The 23,721-nt window shown below is 41.3% G+C and overlaps 1 protein-coding gene across 1 annotated transcript in view; it reads left to right on the plus strand.

Annotated features, from left to right (window-relative positions):
• Positions 1-5,414: 5,414 nt before the first annotated feature.
• Positions 5,415-23,721, plus strand: part of LOC140199144 (E3 ubiquitin-protein ligase Midline-1) — a 406,538-nt gene continuing 388,231 nt past the window's right edge. Inside the window, exon 1 of the mRNA XM_072260743.1 lies at positions 5,415-5,731. The gene's annotated coding sequence lies outside the window, so the exon portion shown is untranslated. The remainder of the gene's footprint in view (positions 5,732-23,721) is intronic.

Here is a 23,721-nt window from a genome sequence, read left to right on the forward strand (position 1 = left end):
GAGGGTGACTACTGCAGAGGATTGAAAGAAGCTGCAGAAAGTTGTAAACTTAATCAGCTCCATCATGGGCACTAGACTTCATAGATTTCAGGACATTTCAAGGAGCAAAGGCCCAAAAAGGTTGTATCCACCATTGAGCATGCCCGTCACCCAGGACATGCCCTCTTCTGATTGCTACCATCAGGGAGGAGGTACAGAAGACTTAAGGCACACACTCAACGATTCAGGAACAACTTCTTCCCCTCTGCCATCTGATTTCTGAATGGACATTCAATCCACTACTTTTTTATTTTTATTTTTGCACTACCTATTTATCTGTTTAATATATATATATATATATATATATATACATACATACATACACACACACACACACTGTAATTCATAATTTTTTTCTATTATATATTTATTTGTACTGCTGCCACAAAGACCACAAATTTCACTGCTTATGCTGGTGATATTAAAGCTGATTCTGATTTTGATTCTGAGCCTGTACAGCTTTGGAATGTGGGAGGAAACCAGAGTACTTGGAAGAAACTTACACAGTCATGGAGAGAATGTATAAAATGCTTACCGACAGCAAGAAAAAATCTGCAGATGCTGGAAATCCGAGAAACAAGGGACTATGATTTTGTAGCCATTACAGAGTGTTGGATAACTCAGGGGCAGGAATGGATGCTGAGTGTGCTGGGCTTTAGAGGTTTCAAAAGGGACAGGGAGGGAGGAAAAAGAGGTGGGAGAGTGGCACTGCTAATCAGGGATAGCATCACAGCTGCAGAAAAGGAGGACGTCATGGAGAGATTGTCTACCTTGTCAGTGTGGGTGGAAGTCAGAAACAGGAAGAGGGCAATAACTCTGCTGGGTGTTTTTTATAAATCCCCCAATAGTAACAGGGCCATCGAGGAGCAGATATGGGGGGCAGATTCTGGAAAAGTGTAATAATAGGGTTGTTGTGATGAGTGATTTTAACTTTCCTAATATTGACTGGCTTCTCCCTAGAGTGAGGGGTTTAGATGGGTGGAGTTTGTTAGGTGTGTTCAGGAAGGTTTCCTGATGCAATATGTAGATAAGCCAACTAGAGGAGAGGCTGTACTTGATCTAGTATTGGGAAATGAACCTGATCAGGTATCGGATCTCTCAGTGGGAGAGCATTTTGGAGGTAGTGATCAGAACGCTATTTCCTTTACCATAGCGCTGGAGAGGGATAGGAGCAGACAATTTGGGAAAACATTTACTTGGGGTAGGGGGAAATATGATGCTAACTGGCAGGACCTTGGGAACGTAAACTGGGAGCAGATGTTCTCAAGGAAATGCACACCAGAAATGTAGCAAAGGTTCAGGAAATATTTGCATGGCATTCTGCATAAGTACTGTATGTTCCATTGAGGCAGGGAAAGGATGAACAATGTGAGAATAAGACCAATCAGGAGTGAGTGCGGAAACGTGTGCATGGAGTCGGAGGGGGTAGCGGAGGTACTTAATGAATATTTTGCTTCAGTATTCACCAGTGAATAGGACCTAGGCAATTGTGGGGATAACTTAAAGTGGACTGAAACGTTTGAGTGTATAGGCATTAAGAAAGAGGATATGCTGGAGCTTTTGAAAGGTATTAAATTAGATAAGTCGCCGAAACCAGTCGAGATATACCCCAGGCTACCGTGGGAAGTGCGGGAGGAGATCGCTGAGCCTCTGGCAATGATCTTTGCATCATCAATGGGGATGGGGAAAGTACCAGAGGATTGGAGAGTTGCAAATGTTGTTCTCTTGTTCAAGAAAGAGAATAGAGATAACCCAGGAAATTATAGATCAGTGAGTCTTACTTCAGTGGTGGGCAAGTTGTTGGATAAGATCCTGAGAGGCAGGATTTATGAGCAATTGGAGAGACATAATCTGATTGTCAGCATGGCTTTGACAAGGGCAAGTCATGCCTTATGAACCTGACTGAATCTTTTGAGGATGTTTCAAAACACATTGATGAAGGTAGAGCAGTGGATGTAGTGTAAATGGATTTCAGTAAGACTTTTGATAAGGTTCCCCATGGGAGGCTCATTCAGAAAGTAATGAGGCATGGGATCCAAGGAGACTTTGCTTTGTGGATCCAGAATTGGCTTGGCCACAGAAGGAAAAGCGTGGTTGTAGACGGTTCGTATTCAGCATGGGGGATGGTGACCAGTGGTGTTCCGCAGGGATCTGTTCAGAGACCCCTCCTCTTTGTGAATTTTATAAATGACCTGGATGAGGAAGTAGAAGTAGAAGGAATTGGTTAATAAGTTTGCTGGTGACATAAAATTTGGGGGTGTTGTGGATAGGCTGGAGGGTTGTCAGAGGTTACAGCGCGACATTGATAGGATGTAGAACTGGGCTGAGAAGTGGCAGGTGGAGTTCAACCCAGATAACTGTAAAGCGGTTAATTTCTGTAGGTCAACTTTGAAGACAGAATATAATATCAATAGTATGACTCTTGGCAGTGTGGATCAGTGAGATCTTGGGGTTTGTGTCCATAGGACACTCAAAGCTGCTGAGCAGGTTGACAGTGTTGTTAAGAAGGGGTATGGTGTGTTGGCCCTCATCAACCGTGGGATTGAGTTCAAGAACTGTGAGGTAATGTTACAACTATATAAGACCTTGCTTAGACCTCTCTTGGAGTACTGTGTTCAGTTCTGGTCACCTCATTATGGGAAGGACGTGGATACTATAGAGAGAGTGCAGAGGAGATTTACAAGGATGTTGCCTGGATTGGAGAGGGTGCCTTATGAGAATAGGTTGAGTGAACTTGGCCATTTCTCCTTGGAGCAACGGAGGATGAGAGGTGACCTGATAGAGGTGTATAGGATGATGAGAGGCACGGATCATGTGGATAGTCAGAGGCTTTTTCCCAGGGCTGAGATGGCTAACATGAGGAGGCAATAGTTTTAAGGTGCTTGAAAGTAGGTACAAGAGGGATGTCAGAGGATGTCTTTCACACAGAGAGTGCTGGGGGCGTGGAATGCACTGCCAGCGAAGGTGGTAGAGGTGGATGCAATAGTGTCTTTTAAGAATCTCTTGTATAGGTACATGGAGCTTAGAAAAATAGAGGGCTATGTGCTAGGGAATTCCAGGCAGTTTCTAGAGCAGGTTACATGGTCGGCACAACACTGTGGGCCGAAGAGCCTGTAATGAGCTGTAGATTTCTATATTTTTAAACACGCACTAAATGCTGGAGTGTGTGATGTGTATGGACAGCCGTGGATTTGAACCCAGGTTGCTGGTGCTGCAGTAGCACTACACTAACCAAGAAGCTATTGTGCTGCCCACCTTCCCCTCCCCAATTTTTCTGAATGTTGGCTAGTGTAAAATCAACCCTTTTCTTTAACTTATCAAATATTTTCCCTGTTACCTACTTCCAAAATAAGTCTGCTGTGATCAGGTTGACTCAGAACACAGGGACTTGAATGACACACAAAAGACTAAAACTGGGAATGGATACTAATTTTACACAATTCTCTTTTGGGTGCTTTTTCTTATTGTTATGAATTACATATTGGATTTGTTTGTTTCGCACTGTTTAAATCTTCATTTTGTTGTTGGGTTTTCTGTCTGTAGTTTCACTGTAGAAATGCTTTAAAAAATTAATTAAAAAACTGGTAATTAGCAGCTAGGTGAACTTCCAGAAATGGCTGACTTTTGAATACCTGAGTTTTGGACATTAGAACCATCCTTCTCCATTCTTCAATTCCTGAGATTCCAAATGACATGTCTGACATCCATGGTTTTGCACAGCCTCCACATTATTCCATAATAGCATCTGACAGCTATTGCTTGCTATGCTTATCATTGCCCAACAAGCTTATCAAACAAAATGGGAACATATCAAAATGAAACAGCCTCCAAACATGCCAAAGGATGAATACTCTTCCATGTATTGTTGCTCTTAACTTCAGGGCATATAAATATTTGACTTTGCAACCATTCAGCTCTTCAAGCCTGCCTTGCAATTAGATATCAGTCATTCGCATTGTAACCTCAACATTCCTGTCTACTCATGATAATCATTCACCGCTTTCCTTGTTAAGAATCTATCTGCCTCTCCCTTAAAACTATTTGGAATCTGCTTCATCTGGCTTTAGTGGAATAAAGTTCTACAAACTTATACTTTGCTGAAAAAAAATTACTCTGTGGCTAGTTAAGATCTGGAAATCCTTCCTTTTCATGCATATCAAACCTTGTTTGAAGTTGCTGTTGAATCAATGTCTTTTCAGAGAATATATTTCAGATGATAATAAATTGCTGCCTGATAAAAGTTCTTCCCACCTCCTCCCTGCTTCCATTAAAAGTTTTGTTTGAGCTACGTTTGGTTATTAACCTCCAACAACTGCCAAAAGAGATCATTTTTCTCTGTCAAAACTCCATATAGTTTTGACTATCTCTGCTAAAGCTCCCCTTAACCTTTTCGTTCTAAGGAGAATGATTTCCTACTTGTTTAGTTTCTTTACTTTAATAATGTTCCTCATTTACAGTATTTTGTAAATCCTCTTTCTATCTTCACCAGGCCTTACAATTCTCATTGTGAGATTTAATTTTTTTCCCTATTAATATCAAAACCCAATATCGATCATTTTCATCAGGATCCCTAAAGCGGACTGCTTAAGGGTCTAAGCCGATGTGGAACTACCCCTCCATTGAGATTTACACAGGAGTTCATAGATGTTTAAGTAAGAAACAGGTGAGAATTATGAATGGGACTTACTAGTCCAGAGAGAACAGAAGTCACTCTGCAACTCTTTCTTTGCTGCCAAAGAATTGCTCAACCTGGGCTTGCTTTGTGAGTGATGCCTTCAAAAGACTAATGGTTTGCAATCCTGTTTTCTGCCATAATTAGCTAAATGCATAAATTGATCTGTCATGCAGTGCCTAGTCTTAATGAGAAATCAGTGGGCTGCCAAATTGTAGTGTTTATTCTCACCTGACGCTCCATCATGAATGCCATTTCAGTGACTTTAATTGTGGAGGTGGCAAAAAGGATTACTTGAGAGCAAAATATTTCATACTTATCCTCTTCTATCCATCCATTCTTTAGCAGTGGTCTCACTTACGTCCATCTTAAGCACAGTGCAAATCCAATGAATTATGGTTGCGGAAAATGCTCACTTCCAGGTAAAATTATGACTCAATCACGTAACCTTGGATTTCTGAGCTCTAAGTTGCTCCTCAGTCTGTGGAATCCAGATAATTCACACTTTCAGGATTGCCACACTTACATGAAAGGACAGACATTTCATAGCTCTTCTCCTCTCTGACATCCTGGCATTTCTAGAGTTAAAGTAGTAGATTCAAAGCAGCCACCCTCCACGGGAATGTGAGTCATGTTACCTATATAAGGAAACCTGTCAGTCTGAGTCCAGCCTTGTTTGCCTTACTAAGACACACACATTCTCTCTCACACACATACACGCACACACACACACACACACACACACACACACACATACACACACACACACACGCACACACACACACGCACGTGCACACACAAGCACACAAAACACCCTGAAGGAAGTAGAAGCCATCTGAACCTGGACAAAACTGAATTTCCTCAGCCAGAGTTCCTGGAAGGACACACTGAGGATCTGGCAAGACTGAATTATAAGGAGTACGTGAGGAACGAGGGGACACATTAGATCTAATTTGGAAATACCGGCCCTGTATTCAGAAGCTTTAGCGGGTTGCAGCTTCTGACAAAATGGAGAGTCAGGTGAGTAAGATTTGATGGGGAAGCAGTTTGAAGTTGAAAGGAAGCTCAAAAAGTTGTTAAATGTTTTGTCAGTCAAGGCACCAGTTTATATTATACCACCAGCTTTTGTGAAACTCTTTTACTTAGCCTGCTTCACATGAAGTGAAACAGTATTCTGGCAAGGGAGAAGCCTGTGCCTTATCTTGATCAGCAATGCCTAAGCTTGTCATTCCAGACTTGGTGTGTAGCACTGTTCAATCTTTGACAAATCCCAGAGGCACAGCTTTGCAGAATATAGGGTTTGTGGTGGGAAGGGGCTGGAGTGAACTGGTGGATGTGGGGGAGTAAAGGAACAGAGTTCTTGCAATAAAGGGGCAATCTTGAGGGAAGACTTTTGTCTGAAGCCTGACAACCCTAGGTCTTTCAAAAATGTCAGCAAATGAAATTCCCGCTGACTGGTGAGCATGACGCAATATATACCCCAGTGAGACTCAATAGTGGAAATAGTAAGGAAAGGATATCATGAGTGTAAAATTGTGAATGGTTCTGTTTGCCCTGAAGGTCATTTATTAGTTTCAGACCAAATGCTGTAGCAATTGTGTAAGCCTGAAAGGAGTCATCAACATGAAGGAAGGAAGTTCTTTTGAATGAATTCCTTCTCAGCTTGAGGTTTAATAAATTTATAACTAATTTTGTTTCATTAAGATATAGGACATTTTAGTTTACAACCACATTTTGGGTTCTGCATAGAGCTGCCTTTCTGTCATTGGCAATATCTTTGTAATAAAGTTGCCAAATATTTAGTTGCCACTCTTGCCCCAGCATAGAGACTGCTTAGAATATGAATAATCCTTGCTTTATTATTTCACCAAGGACTTTCTATTGTTAACTCACTATTCCTCTTTCACACTATTTATTTAACTCTCTATCTGTCTGTTTATTTATGTATGTTTTATTTATATATTTATTTATCATTTATATATATGTTAATTAAGTTATTTTTATTTTTGAAACATGGTAATTTTTTTGTTTTGCACTGTACTGCTGTCATACATGAACACATTTCATGACATGATTCTGATTCTAACAATGCAAAAGGATTTTGTATTCTTCCCCAGTTGCCTCATCGTGGCTACTTGAAAAACCTCAATCCTTCCCCACTGACACCTATATCTATCCACTTCCCCAATAAGGTAACCCCCAAATACTGATTATAACTTGATTACTTCATCATACTTAATTATAGCATCCACATATATGCCTCTCCCCACCAATTCAAACATCCTTGCCCTGCCCTCCAACAGATACCATATTTTCCTGGCTCAGGACCACAGTCCCCTAAATTGGTCCCCATGGATTATCACATCTCCCCCCCCCACTCCCCCCAGTTCTTTATTAAATCAGATACTCATTCTTCTGCTTCTTCACATCCCACTCACTAGCTCAGATAACCCCATTACCTGCAAATCAGTGCCTTCCCCCAGACCCAAGTACAACTATACACTAACCCCATATCCTTCCAGTACAGCTCGGTACTCCACCATTGGCCATTCCCCTATGTACAACTAGTACCCCATCCAGCAGATATTTCCCGTAAATGCAGCTCAGTAGCCTTGCTCTGGACATAACACAATAACCCTCTGTAGGTCAATAACTCGCACACAACTCAGTCACATCTTTCATGGACTCAGACAACACATTCCCCCCCCCCCACCGTACTCTGAAAATGTCCACTCTCCTAACATAGCACCAAGATCCCATGGACCAATTCATGTTACCAAATGTTCCCACAGCTATAGAGGTGCCACCTCTCCTCTCCTCGATGGACTATAGTATTGATTGTACCTGCCAGACTTGATCTGTAGCAGATAATAAGTGAACCAACATGAGGTATAAGCCTACTTGTTTCACCTTTACCAGTCTATCTATGGCATCACTGATAGATGTGATCAATGCACAGACCTTGTGCAATCAAAGTCTCATGTTTCCAGAAAGGAATCCTGCCACAATATTGAGTGGGACTGTCATGGTGCAAGAGGGATAGATGCAGTTTATCAATAACACAAGAGATTCTGCAGCTGCTGGACAGTACAACACAGACAAAGTGCTGAGGGATCTCAGCAGGTCAAGCAGCATTATTGTAGAGGAATAAGCAAGATCATGTTATTCTTCAGAAGTGTTGGCCCAAATTTTTGACTGTTTATTATGCTCCAGGGATACATACAGAACAGAACCGTTTTGCTGCTCAAGTCTCCATGAGATCTGTGGATCATGAGCTGTAGCAGAAACATAACCACGTGATCTGGCAAATCCCTTATTTTCTCACTACCATTAATTCTCCATTGAATGAGAGATTCAAGAACAGCATCATAAATGTGGTTTCAATCTACTGAAGCTATAAAAAGATACATATATGACATAAGACCATAAGACATGGGAGCAGAATTAGGCCATTTGGCCCACAGAATCTGCTGTGCCATTTCATCATGGCTGATCCATTTCCCTCTCAACTCCATTTTTCTGTCTTCTCCTTTCACATCCTGACGAATCAAGAACCTATCAACCTCCCCCTTAAATGCACCCAGTGATATGGCCTCCTTAACATCATGGAGTTTTGAATTTACTGCCCATTAGAAAATAGTCAATGCTTTTGTTCCTTCTACCAAAGTGCACGACTATACATTTCCTGACACTGTATTCCATCTGATACCTCTGCCCATTCTCCTAAACAGTTTAATTCCTTTTGCAGCCTCTCTGCTTCCCTGGCCTCCCACCCATTTTCGTATCATCTTCAAACTTGGCCACAAAGCACTCAATTTCATCATGCAAATCATGGACGTACAGCTTAAAAAGAAATAGTCCCAACACGGACCCCTAGTCAACGGCAGCCAATCCGAAAAGGTCCCCTTTATTCCCACTCTTCGCCTTCTACCAATCAGACAATACTAGTACCTTTCCTGTAATATATGGCCTCTTATGGCCTCTTATCTTTTTTAGCAGCCTCATGTGCAGCACCTTGTCAAAGGCATTCTGAATACCTGAGTACACACATGCTCCGATTCTCATTTGTCTATCCTGCTTGTTATTTCTTCAAAGAATTCCAACAGATTCATCAGGCAAGATTTTCCCTTAAGGGAATCATGCTGACTATAGCCTATTTTGTCATGTGCCTATAAATACCCTGAAACCACATCCTTAACAGTTGACTCCAATATGTTCCCAACCTGTGAGATCAGGCTAATTGGCCTATAATTTTCTTTCTTCTGCCTCCCCTCTTCTCAAAGAGTGGGGTGACATATGGAATTTTCCAATCCTCCGGAAACATGTCAGACTTTATATATTCTTGACAGATCATTACTAATGCCTCCAAATTTGCTTTGGCTACCTCTTTTAGAGCACTAGGGTGTAGTCCATCAGGTCCACGTGACTAATCTACCTTCAGATCTTTCAGCTTCCCAAGCACCATCTCCATAGTAATAGCAACTGTGCTCACTTCTGACCCTTGACATTCTTGAACTTCCGGCATGCTTCTAGTATCTTCCACAATGAAGGCTGATGCAAAATACTTATTCAGTTAGTCTGCATTTTCTTGTCTCTCATAACTACCTCTGCAGAATCATTTTCCAGTGGTCTGATATCTACTCTCGCCTCTCCTTTACTCTTTATGTATCTGAAAAACCCTTTTGTATCCTCTTTGATATTATTGGCTGTGGCTGGCTTAACTTCTTATTTCGTCTTCCACCCCCTCCCCATGGCTTTTATAGTTGACTTCTTTGGGTTTTTAAAAGTTCACAATCTTTTAACTTCCCACAAATTTTTGCTCTATTATATGCCCTCTCTTTTGCTTTTATGTTGGCTTTGACGTCCCTTGTCAACCATGGTTGCATCATTTACCTTTAAAATACTTCCTCTTCTTTGGGATGTATCTATCCTGCACCTTCCAAATTTCTCCCAGAAACCCCAGCAGTTGCTGCTCTGCCTTCATCCCTGCTAGTGTCTCTCATGCCTCTTTATTTTCCTTTACTCTACTGAATACTGATACATCTCACTTTGACTCTCTCTCAAATTACAGGGTGAATTCTGTCATATCATGATCACTGTTTCTTAAGGGTTCCATTACCTTAAGCTCCCTAATCACACCTGTTTCATTACATAACACCCAATCCATCTCCGAGTGAGCTCAACCACAAGCTGCTCCAAAAAAAACCTCAAAGACATTCCAGAAGTTCTCTCTTTTGAGATCCAGCACGAATTTGATTTTCCCAATCTACTCTATCTGCATATTGAAATCCCCCAAGACTAACATAACATTGCCTTTTTTTGACATGCTTTGACATGCAATTGGTAGATCACATCCTAGATACTGTTTGGAGGCCTGTAACTAACTTTCATCAGCGTCTTCTTTCCCTTGCAGTTTCTTAACTCTAACCCCAAAGATTCTACATCTTCCAATCCTATGTCACCTCTTTCTAAAGATTTGATTGAATTTGTTAGCAGCCACTCCTCCTCTGCCTGTCCTTATGATAGATTGTTTATCCTTAGATATTAAGCTCCCAACTATAATCATCTTTCAACCGTGACACCGTGATACTCACAACATCATTCTTGCCAATCTCTAACTGTGCTACAAGATCATCTGCCTTATTCTTTATACTGCATGCATTCAAATATAACACCTTCAGTCCTGTATTTGTCTGGATTGCTGGATACATCAGAAAGTTATGAGACCATCAATCCGGCAACTAAGGGGCTGTATCACTGGCTAACTTTTTGTTCTACGATTACATCACCGACGTTTTTCTGGCAATGTGGAAAACTGATCAGGTATTTTCTGTTCACTAAAAGCGCATAAATCCAAGGCAACTGAATATTGGTGCAATCAGTCTATCTTCAGTCTTTAAAACTGCAGTGGAAGTGCCATCAAACTGTATGCACTCTGCATGCACTGAAAACCAATTGGGTTTTGCCTGAGCCATAGATTTCCACTTCTCAGACTTAATTATTCCAAACATGGACAAAGAGGTTGAATTATAGCAAAGAAGTGAGATTGACTGCCTTTTGACATCAAAGCAACACTTGACTGAGCCAAGGCATGAAGAAGCTCTAGCAAAACCAAAGACTATAAGTGTTTAGGGGGAAAGAACCTCAGAAATTGTACTCAGTCCTTACACAAAGGAAGATGTTTGTGAGGTCAGTCATCACAGTCCCAGTTCCTCAATCCAGGAACTTCTCTGGGCATTATCCTAGGCCCAGCTGTCTCCTGCTGCCTTATCAAAGAACTTCCTTCCATCAACTAGGGTGACATAATGATATGACAACTAATACTGCTTTCTCACAGGCAGAGGTCCTCAGTTTGGTCCCAGGCTTTGATGCTGCCTTTTTGTGTTTATTTATTCTCCCTGTAACTACATGGCTTTCCTCTAGATGCTGAGGTATTCTTACACATCCAAAAGATAGCTGGTAGGATAATTGGCGACTTACTATAAGTTGTGCTGTTGTAGGTGAGCGGCAGGAGAATCTGGTTGTGGTGGTTGGGTTGAGGGGAGGGGTGGAGTTGTTGAGGAGGAGGAATGGGCCTGTGAGAAAGAATAGGATATAGGAATAATAAGTGAGGGAACAGCACTGAGTGATATACTCTGAGGGGTGATATCAGTGTGATGGGCTGCATGGCATCCTCTGTCAAAAGGAAATGTGGAAACTAAGGTCAGAAGTGGGAACGTTTGCTTATGGCTGCACAATGTTTAATTCTATTGCAAACCACCCAGAAGGATAAAGGCAGCAAGCCCATGGGAACACCATCACCTGCAAGAATACCTCTGTCAAGTACCATCCTGATTCAGAAATACAGTATATTGTCTTGCCTTCATTGTTGCTGGGGACAAAATTGGGAACCTCCTACTTAGTAGTGCTGCTGGAGAACTTTTATTAAAACGACTGCAGGATCATCTCTTTGTCCTTCTGGATTATAATTTGGGTTGGGTAATGAACATGAGCTTTCCTGGATTCCAAGAAACAAACTAAAAGAAATTCCTTTCCCCAGTTCAGATACAAATGCACCAAAAGAGATACCTTTCCTCTTTACCTCCTCTCAACTCAGGAACTCCACTCTCTCTCCCTTCTTCGATTTACTGAAGAATGCGAGTAGTTGATGTGACACCACAAATATCAGTAGTTTTTGACTTGAATGTGAGTTTTCTGCATCTGCTGCCTGAGGCCAGCCAAGTAGGTTTTGTAAGGGGAGCTTACATTCCCAGTGTTTTAAAAGCCAATTTGCACTACTGATGCATTATATCTAATGACATCTCTTGCATGTTTCAGCGTGGAAATTCTGCTACCAAAGCAGTGGAATGTGGAATGGGAAAGATCTTGAGATTTCACTCACTGGTCTGTTACAAAGTGTGTTGCAATCAGGCAGTAATCTAATTCCCTCTGCAATATGCTTGCAGTAATTCTGAGACACCATTCCATTTATATTGGGGAAACCATGGATTGAGAAGCCATTTGAGACAATGGTTAAAAAATGTGTTCAATGATATCAATATACTGTATCCAGGTTGTGTCAAATTTGTACAGAGTGTAGAATGTTGTATATAGTCATAGTTCATGAGTAAGTAATGAATCCACATTTTACCTTTTCAAGGATATCATGTAAATTTACATCGGAAAATATATCAACTTGATAAGAAAATGTCACAGGTCATTGTGGTTTTTCTGATACATAGCCATCTTTTACTCTGAAAGACAATGATAACTTGTATATGGACAGAGTTGTACATGGTATAAAGTTTGGAACTGTGTAGACAGTAGGGAGGATAACCGGAGATCCCCAGTGAAACTGAATATCGTGAAGTCCCAACTGGAACACTTCTGCTAGAAGAATAAATCAGGAAGATCTAGATTAAGTGGCAGAGTTGTAACATGGGTGGAGGAACAGAGGGACCAGGGTGTGTACATTCATCAGTTTATGAAGGTGGCAGGACAAGCTGCAAGATAAATTATTAATGGTGGTAAGTCATTCAAAGCTTTCTAACAGTTGTTTGGGCACAGTCAGAGTAGTGCACTCAATTCTAGTCACTGCTTCTTTGTAAGGATTTCAAAGCCACAGAGTAGGCGTATAATTGAGGTCTTCTGGTTACTATTGGGGAGAGAAGGTCGAAAGGACATTTGCTAGCTACATATTATATACTAACAGATCCAACAGAGAAAAAATGGTTTCTTTCGTGGATAACCAAAAGATATGAGTTCAAAGCAACAGATTGAGTGGAAACATGAAGAAAACTTTGTTTATGCACTGATTATGATCCAGGAAACACTTCTTAAAATTGTACTGAACACAAATTCAATTATGGCACCCCAAAGGGAACTAGGTTACTACTTCAAGGGAAATGTTAATTCAGAATCAGAATGAGATTCAGGTTTAATATCACTGGTATATGTTGTGAAACCTGTTGTTTTGTGGCAGCAGAACAATGCAATACATAATAAAAAAACTACAAAATTACATTAATATATATATATATATATAAAACAAAAAAAATATTAAATGAGTAGTGCAAAAAGAGCAAAAAAGGGAAAAAAGTTACCGATGTCGTGTCAATGGATTCATTGTCCGTTCAGAAACCTGATAGCAGTGAGGAAGAAGCTGTTCCTAAAACACTATGTTTCTGTACCTCCTCCTTCATGGTAGCAATGCAAAGAGGGCATGTCCTGGGTGATGGGGTCCTTAATGATTGATGCCTCATTTTTGAATGGTCTCCACGGTACGTCTGTAGAAATTTGAGAACGTCTTCGTTGACATGCCAAACCTCTTTAAGTAATATAACCATTGACATGCCTTCTTTGCAATAAGTTGGGTGCAGGATAGATCTTCAGAGATGTTAACATTCAAGACCTTGAAATTCCTCACCCTCTTCACTGCTGAGCCCTCGGTGAGGACTGGTATGTGTTCCCTCCACTTGCCTTCCTGAAGTTCACAATTAATTCCTCAGTCTTACTGACATTGAGTACAAAGTTGTTGTTGTGATACCACTCAACCAGCTGATGTATCTTGCTCCTCTACACTTCTTCATCACCATCTTAAATTCTGACAATAATAGTTGTGTCACTGGCAAATTTATAGATGGTGATTGAGCTGTGCTTAGCCACACAGTCGTAGGTGTTGAGACAGTAGAGAAATGGACTAAGTATCCATCCTCATGGTGCACCAGCGTTGATGGTCAGTGAGGCGGAGATGTCATCTCCTATCTGCTCTGATTGTGGTCTCCTGGTGTGGAAGTCAAAGAACCAGTTGTAGAGGGAGGTACAGGAGCCCAGGTTTAGGAGTTTGTTGATTAAAACTGAGGGAATGATAGTGTTGAATGCTCAGCTGTAATCAATAAACAGCATCCTGACATACGTATTGCTGGTGTCCAAGGCAGAGTGGAGAGGTAATGAGATTATATCCCTGTGGACCTATTGTGGCGACAGGCAAATTGCAATGTGTCCAGGTCCTCGCTTAAACAGGAGTTGATTCTGGTCATGACAAACCTCCCAAAGTATTTTTATCACAGTAGTTGTGAGTGCAAATAGGTGATAGTTTTTGAGGCAACACACCCTGCTCTTCTTGGGCACCTGAATGATTGTTGATCTTTTGAAGCAGATGGGAACCTCCAACTGTTCCAATGAGAGATCGAAGATGTCCTTGAACACTCCCACTGGCTGTTTGGCACAGAGCTTTCAGTGCTGCGGGGATCTGCATAGGTGTAGTTTTATTCTCCCTTTCAAAGCGTGGATAAAAGCTGTTGAGCTCATCTAGGAGTGAAGCATCACAGCCATTCATGATGTTAGGATTTGCTTTGTAGGAAGTAAAGTCCTAAAAACCCTGCTAGAGCTGATGTGCATCCAGTTCCATCTCCAACTACAAGTGGAATTATTTTTTCACTCTTAAAATAGCTTTCTATAGGTTATACCTGGACCTCTTGTATAATTCTGAATCACCAGTCCTGAATGTCACAGATCTAGTCTTCTGCAGACTGCAAATCTCCTGATTCACGCACAGCTTTTGGTTTGGAATATTTGGTATGTTCTCAAAGGCACACGTTGTCATCCACACAGGTCTTGGTGAAGTTGGTGGCAAGTGTGGTATATTCATTCAGATTCGGTGATGTTGTCAATATTACCTATTCTACTGACTCAACACAGACCTATAAGTACCCCTTCACCTCCCTCCCTTGACCATTCCTTCTTGGTCCTCACTACTGGCACTGCAGTCTTTAGAGTAGAAGTACAGCACATGATTGGACTTTCCAAACTGTGAATGTGAGATGGCAAAGTAAGCGTTCTTGATGATGATGTAACAGTGATCAAGTGTGTTGGCTCCTCTGGTTCTACAGGTGCAATGTTGGTGGTAGTTGTTCTGAGATTTCTTCAAACTGACCTGCTTGAAATCCCAGGCAGTGACAGGGGAGGCATCGGGGTGTAGTGTTTCATGACTGTGTTCAGCTTCATCAGTACCTGCCTGACGTTGGCCTGAGCTAGAATCTACACCACCACCAGGATGATTGCAGAAAACTCCCTTGGCAGATTTAATGGATGACAATTTACACCAGATGTTCCAGATCAAATGAGCAGAACTGGAACAGAATCATCACATCTGTGCACCACGATGAGTTAATCATGAAGCATTCTCCCCCACCTCTACTTGTAAAAGACTCAACTGACCTGTCTTTGCAAAGAATGGTGTTAAACTGGGGCTGCAGCACTACTTCTGAAATAGCGGTGGTGAGCCATGTTTCAATGAAGTAAAGTATACAGCAGTCTCTGATGTCCCTCCGGTATTGCAATCTTGCTCTGAGGTTTTCAATTTTATTTTCCAGAGAATGTACATTCATCAGCAGAATAGCAGTGCTATTGGGAATGAGGAGCAATTGGGCCAGTCTGATGAAGAGCTTATTGGACAAAGTGGGCTCTTGAGCGTCAATGATTTCATGTCTCTACCTTGTTTTAAAAACAGAAGTTGATACAGTAGGAAGAATTCACATGGATGATTCTCAATTGCATTCAAAATGCACAGGAACGATGTCAAAAGTCCCCAAGGGAATTCTTCCATCAGACAGAGATATTAAGCTAGAAATACTCAACAGGTCAGGCAGTATCAATGGAGAGAGAAACAAAGTGTTAGATGGATGACCATCTATTTGAAACATCAGCTCTGTTTCTATTTCTCTGCAGAGGATGTGTAACCTGCAGTTGGGTGTATCTCCAGCTGTTTGTAATTTCATTTTAGATATTCAGCAGGTACAGCACAAGTTTTGCTTTTGAGCTCTCTGGTGTCCTGTCCAATAAGATTATTCCTTATGCAACATCAGTAAGAAGCCTTAACTAGTCATTGTTTCATTGTTATTGGCAAGAAGAACCTGCCCACATGCAACTATTGTGTTTTCCTAGATTACAGTAATGTACAACATCTCCACTAAAATGTATTGATTAAGCTTTCAGAAGAAGCAATAATGGATTGAACAGTCATACACTGGGCGGATTAGCTGTCTCACAACCCCTGTAACCTGACTCTGATCCCAATCTCCATTGCCATCTCTTAAATGTTTGCATGTTCTCCTGTGATTGTAGGGGTCTCACCAAGTGCCCTGGTTTCCACCTGCAGCCTGGTCTGCAGAATAAGTGGGCTGGGTAAACTACCTCTGGTGTGGGTGACCTGTAGAAGAATAAGCAGGTGTGAGAGAAGAGTTTACAGGGAAATTAGTGGGTAATGGGAGAACTTGCATTGATACAATGGGCTGAATGGTCTCCTTCTACTCATGTACGTCCCAAAAATTAATTGGAGTAGACAACTTGGCCTCTAAAGCCGTGACTACTATTTAATTAAATCATGGATGACCATCTCCTATTATCATGCTAATATCCATTTCTTACCCTAGTTCTGTTTAATGTTTTACTAATGTTCCAAGCCTACTCTGACAACACCCCCAAACCTTTCCTTTGCAAAATTGACAAATGCATTGGTGCTGTTTCCTGCAATCATGCTGAACTCATCAATTCATCAACTTTGTGTCTGATGTTCTCCCCGGCCTCAGGTTTACTTGGTCTATCTCTGACACTTTTCTGTCCTTTCTCGACCTCTCTGTCTCTATCTCTAGAAAATATCTTGACTAAACCTTTTCCCAGCCTGTCACATGTAAAGATGCTGTACCATTCTCTTAGTTCCTCTGCCTCCTCTTCCTGTGATATCAGTATGAGGCTTTCCATTCTAGAACATCTGAGATGCCCTCTTATTTCAAGTAACAGTGTTTTCTTTCTATCACCATCCAATGCTCCCGGTGTGGCCTCCCCTGCATCGGTGAGACCCAACGCAGATTGAGGGTCCTTTGGTCTGTCCACCGCAAAAGTTAGGATCTCTCGGTGTCTACCGTTCCCATTTTGATATGTCTGTCCATGGCCTCCTCTACTGCTATAATGATGCAAAACTCAGGTTGGAGGAGTAACACCCCATATTCAGTGTAGATTGCCTCAAACCAATGGGTCATCAATTTCTCTAACTTGTGGTAATCTCTTCTCCCTCCTTCTCTTTCTTTCCATTCCATTTTACCCCTTCTCTTCTTCTCATCTGCTTATCGCATCCCTCTGGTTCTACTCCTCCTTTCGTTTCTTTCATGGCCCACTCTCCTCTCCTCTCAGAAACCTTCTTATTCAGCCTCTTACTTCTTCTACCTATCCTCTCCCAGCTTCTTACTTCATTCTCCCTCCCACAGCCACCCACCCTTCCCCTCACCTGGTTTCAGCTATCACTTACCAGCTTGTACTCCTGTCCCTCCCACCCACCCTCATACTCTGGCTTCTGCCTCCTTTCTTTCCAGTCCTGATGAAGGGGTTCAGCCCAAAACGTCAACTGTTTATTCATGTCCATAGCTGCTGCCTGACTTGCTGAGTTCCTCCAGTATTTTGTGTGTGATGCTCTAGATTTCCAGCATCTGCAGAATCTATTGAGTTTATGTTAATGATCAGTACTCACGCTTCTTATCACCCAATCTGCTTTAACCTACCTGTCCAAGTAGCCCTTGTTTTACTCCTCAGCACTACGTTAGAAACTCTAAACCCTCGACTCTCTCGCTAGTTACGAAGTGGGGTTGGTGACCTAAAACATTGAGCAGATTCTCTTTCCACAGATGTTGCTTGACAGAATTCTTCCTCAATTCGAGTATCTGCAGTTTTATCGCAACTTTAATTTATTATCCACAGGAACGGTTAAGTCTTTTGCATAACCAGCATCTATATCTGCTTTAAATACATCAGTGAATCTGCTTCCTCCATCTTTTGAGGACTCATAACCACCTGAAATTAAAACAAAATCACCTTCTTTTCTGTTGTTTAAATAGATTACCTCTTATTTTTGTACACGGTAATTACTGGGTCCAGATTTTCCCACATGGAGACAAGTAGATTTCCCTCCTGTCACGACTACTCAGGATCTGATATATTTCAATCATCTAACCACTCTCCTGGACAGCCTCGAGATGAAGCACATATTTCTAGCAAGCAGCGTTCTCTGTTCGTCAAATACCTACCATCACAGAGCAGACCTCTTACTTAAGGAGTTAGGAACAGGAATAGGACAGCTGCTCCCTTGAAGGGACTCCACCACCATTCAATAAGAACACTGCTGATATTTTACCTCAGTTTCATTTTCCTGCACCACACCCTTAATCTATAACTTTCTTACACCTATCAATCTGAGCTTTCAATGAACTCAGTAACCAAACCTCCACACCCCTCAAAGGTGGATAAGTCTACAGATACACCACCCTCCGAATTAAAAAAGTTCTCCTTAAGTATCCCTTTCTCCAAAACTGTTATCCCTGCTTCTGGATTCTCCAGCCGGGGAACTATCCTCCTGACATTTCACACCTTTCAATAAGATTATTTTTGATTGCTCTGAACTCTAGAGAATACAGGCCTAGTTGACTCCATCTCTCCTCATATGACAAGCCCACCACCCCCGCACCCCCGGAAGCAGTCTAGTGAACGTATGGTAAGTATCTCCTTTTTCTAGTAAGGCAATCAGACCTGCAAACAGTACTCCAAGTACAGAATTTCAATGAGCTGCCGGCATTGCAATATATTTTTTAGGCTGAATACCAACATGTGTGCACACCTCTACGTTACCTGAACATCAGCATTCCTCATCCCACCCAAAATTATGCAAGCAACTCTGATATTTGGATAGGTCTTACAAGTATCCGCTAAATCCAAAGGCTGCAGAGAGACAAACCTGCGTATGTGAAAATGCGTGAAAGTGTAGATCGAGTAGTGAATATGAAAGGAGCGTTGTGGTTGGAAAGGTAGGTAGAGTAGAAGTGAGAATTTGGGAGACTAAATGAATGTGTGAGTGATTATGAGAAAGAGTATGAGATTGCAAGTGCACATGCCAGAGTGAGACTGAAAGAGAATGTAGAGAATGAAAGAGAATGTAGAATGAGGGAAGCCACAAGACCTTCACATTCTTCACATTTTTATCCATAGGTTCTAACCACATTAGAGAGGAAAATTGATTAACTTGCAGCCACTGCTAAAGTGGCTGAGCAAGCCACCACCTCTATCAAATCATTCTCAGCAATTTAAGAAAGCCCCTTGACTTCCTTCTCAAGGGCACTGAGGGATGAATAATAAACACCTGCCTTTCCAGGTGCCTGCTCATACTGAGCTGTCTTCAGAAAAATGATTTCACAGTCTATTCCATGTGGTAGAAGGATCTGTATAAGCTAGTTTACGTTGTCCGACGCAAATGTTTGAGATCCTGCAGGTGTTGGAAATCTTGAGCAAAGTACACAAAATGCAGGAGGAGCTCAGCAAGTCAGGCCGCATCTTTGGAGAGGAATCAACTTGCAACATTTTGGGCTGAGACCCTTCATCAACTCAGGCAGCATCTACAGAAGAAAAAAAACAGTAGACTGATAGTTTTTAGGTGTTTAGGGGATCAAGAGAAATAGGATTAGCACAGGAAAATGTGGGTGAAATCAATGACTGGCAGAGCAGACAGAAGGAGCAGGGTGACCTACTCCTTCTTCTATTTCTGATCTTGCTTCATTTAGGTACCATCATTTTATGTTCATTTTTGAAATAATAGAAATTTTTGAATCTATTTTTGAGGTTAACATATTGTACTCTGAACCAAGATTGAATGCTTTGCCACCTCTTAGCCCAACATCAACAGTAACTGAGGAGTGACAAGACTGCAGTTCACAGGAATGGCATTCTGTATTAAATATGAATGTTTCTTCACTGAAAACATCTTTAATATCAAGATAATTAATTTATATAAAAACTCTTTCCTGCTGAATTGTGGGTATTGGTGGCAAGGCTGGTACTCGTCTCTTCTCCCTCATCATCCTGAGGAGGTGATGATTGCCATCTTTTTGAATAACGGCAGCCAGTGACCTGTCGGACATTTTTTCCACCTCACAGGGGCTTAAGACTCAACCGTCAAGATTTGGGATTGAAGTCAATAAATGGACCAGCGCAGGACAGGATGGCAGGGAACTGTTCCTTCCCACGAGGCTTTGCAAATCCTTCACTATAAATTTGATAAATGATATGACAACATCTGATCATGAATGCTAACACAACTGGGAAACATAGCACTAGGAGTTAGTTCTGCCTGACAGTGCACTGTCTTTCAAATAGTCCACAGGCTTGTGCTTCATAAATAATCTGGAGAAACACGAAATCAGAAAGAACTTATGGTTGGGAGCTTACCCGCAAATTGCTACAGCACTTAAAGTCCTGAGGTAGGTTATGAACAGGGAAGGCATTGTGATCTTGCATATCTGAAGCACATTTAAAAAAAAATCACCTGACCTGACGGATCCCTCCCCCTCTCTCACCTCTTTTCCATTGTTATAATGGAGCTATGAAAGAGTCATTTTTCTTTTGCACTTTTTTCTACAACTGCCAAGGACAGCAGCTCAGAAGAACAGGAGAATGAGTGCCTCAGTGTCAAAGTCATAAGTAAAATCTAGCCAAATAGTTTTAAATCCTGGAGGCCAGTCTATAATGGAGTAGGGTTAGCAGGTTAGCTAACTACACAGCCTTTTATCGTGAAGGCCTTGGGTGCCTCAGAAAGACCACAGAAGGAAATAAATGAGATAGTGTTTCTACAGAATAACTTAGCAAGTAGATTAAGAAACTGGACCTAAAGGTGTAAGTTATTTCTCTGTGGCTCTGCTGAGGGGTAAACAGAATTTAACAAGCAAACATTGCTATAAGATAAAAGACGTAGTCAGTGATTTCCACACAACATGGCCTCAGACAGGCAGCAAGTGATGTTTTTCTATGGATACTGGTTGAGGGATAAATATCTGACAAGGTGCTGAAAGAAACCCCTACTTTCACACTCATCTGGTTAGGGGTTTGAAAGAACAGGTTTCTAATCCCATCCAACTGCATTACTGACACACGGAATAGAAAGGGAAAATGCTAGAAACACTCAGCGGGTAAGGCAGCGTTCATGACAAGAAAAACAGAGCTAACATTTCAGATAAAAGACCCTTCATCAGAGCTCTGTTCCTCTTTAGACCAGGGGTTCTCAACCTATTTTTATGCCAAGGACCCCAACCATTAACCAAGGGGTTCATGGACCCCAGGTTGGGAACCTATGCTTCAGACAGATGCTGCCTCCTGCTAAATGTTTTTAGTATTCTCCGTTTTTACTTCAAATTTCTGGTACTGCAGATTCTTTTCCCCTGGATTTTCATTGATGTAGGGAATTCTTTGAACTGCTGATAAACTTGTTAGGATTCCATTTCAGCTGGCTGTACCAGTGCCAGTTTGCCAGTTGACAAATGCAGTTGGGCAAGCTGGATGTGCTTGTAAATCCTCTTCTTCCATTTGTTAATCCCATACTTTTATATCTTTTTTTCTATTTGAACCAGTAGATTCTGTTATTCTAGCAACATGAAATTATGGGCAATGTTACATTTTTAGCTGAGCCTCTGCCGCTGATTTTATTGAAGTGCCAAATTTTTCTGAAGGTTGACTGATTTAATTGCTTACACGATGTAAATGAATTCAGAGGAAAACATTTTTCTACTTTCCATAACGTACAAAGGCTATGAATTTCCTCAGATATGCACCTACTTTCTCACATTACTTTGATGAAATTTTGGACCCTACTTTTAGTCAATACATCTCTCATGACTAAGGCAGACCTAAAGAGAAATGACATGTAAGTTGATGGTGTTAATTATTTCTCATCAGGTGCATAGAGATCTACCTTATTTCATGTTTCATGAAAAATGGAAATTAGCTGCAAAAATTTATGAATTTATTTTTGTATAGATGGTTATATTCATAATCAAATCATCAGAGCCATGGAAACTTCCATAAATTAATCACTACGTTATGTACAATGGACAGAGAAATATAATTTGTTCTCATGAAGCTGCTTCTCTTTTAGAGAATATAATGTGCTTAAAGTGGAAGGTCCAGCTGATAGGAATCAGAATGTAAAAGGAACAAGTGTCGATAACAGCTCAGTCATATTTTAGGAATGTCAAATAAGGCACTTCGGTTTCCCAAGAATTTTCATGTCAAGACACACAGGGCTATGGCATAATTAATCTGGCTGCAACTTGCTGGGTGTGACCCCCTACACAGATATTCCTTAAAACCTTCCTGACTGAAAACAGCTGTTAGATCCCTTTCAGAGTAAAAACAGAAATTGAATCTGTGGCAGCTTAAGGTATTCAGATAGTTTTTGTCCCTTTATCCTCAAGGGAGGGAAAAATATTAATTAAAATAAAACCCTGCTTCCGATAGTTGAGCTAACTCATGCACTTCACTTGCTGGGTCTTTGAAATGCTGGTGGTTTCTGTCAATTGTAGTGAAGACTTAGACAACATGTCCAAGATTACAAATAGGAATTTAGACAAGAATGAGCAATGCTGGACATGCACACACACTCACTCACTCAATCACACACTGACTGACACACTTATCTCTCTCTCTCTCTCTCTCTATCTCTCAAACACATACTCTCGCTTATATTCTGTCACTTTTTTCTTACATGCACACTCACACACGTATACACTCAAACACGAAAATACACACTATCTCTCATGTACATAACTCTGTCACACTAGCTCACACGCCCTTGCACACTTACATCTACACATTGTATCCCTCTCAATCTCAGATGTACACTCACAATACACATGCCTTCACATTCTCTTCCTTTCACTCACACTCTGATATGCTCACTGTCTCTTTCTCTGATCTGGACGCACATTCGTGTACATGCACTCTGTCACTTTGTCTCTCATACACACGTCACACTGCAATACATTCTCTCACTCACATACATGTATGAAAACTCCCTCGCATAGATTTCAAGTTTCTAGCTGTCAACATCTCTGAGAATCTAATCTGGGCCCAACATATCAATGCAGCTTCAAAAAGGGCACATAGTGGCTATATTTCCTTTGGGGTTTGAGGAGATTTGGTATGTCACCAAAGACATTTGCAAATTTCTATAGATGTACCATAGAGAGCATTCGAACTGGCAGCATCACCATCTGGTATGGGAAGGCTACTGCACAGGATCGAAATAAGCTGCAGAGGGATGTAAACTTAGTCAGCTCCATCATGGGCCTCCGTAGTATCCAGGACATCATTAAGGAGCAATGCTTCAAAAAGGCAGCCATCACCCAGGACATGCCCTATTCTCATTGCTATAATCAGGAAGGAGATACAGAAGCCCGAAGAAACACACTCAATGATTCAGAATCAATAGGCTTCAACAGGTTTCAACAGATACATTTAATGTCAGAGGAATGTGTACAATATACATCCTGAAATTCTTTTTCTTAGCAAACATCCATGAAAACAGATGAATGCCCCAAAGAATAAATGACAATTAAAAGATTAGAACCCCAAAGTCCCCCCCAGCTCCCCCCTCCCACGCACAAGTCAGCAGCAAGGCAATGACCACCCCCACCCCCACCAGCAAAAAAGCATCAGCACCC

Source organism: Mobula birostris, chromosome 6, assembly GCF_030028105.1.
Source record: "Mobula birostris isolate sMobBir1 chromosome 6, sMobBir1.hap1, whole genome shotgun sequence".
NCBI classification, from domain to species: domain Eukaryota; kingdom Metazoa; phylum Chordata; class Chondrichthyes; order Myliobatiformes; family Myliobatidae; genus Mobula; species Mobula birostris.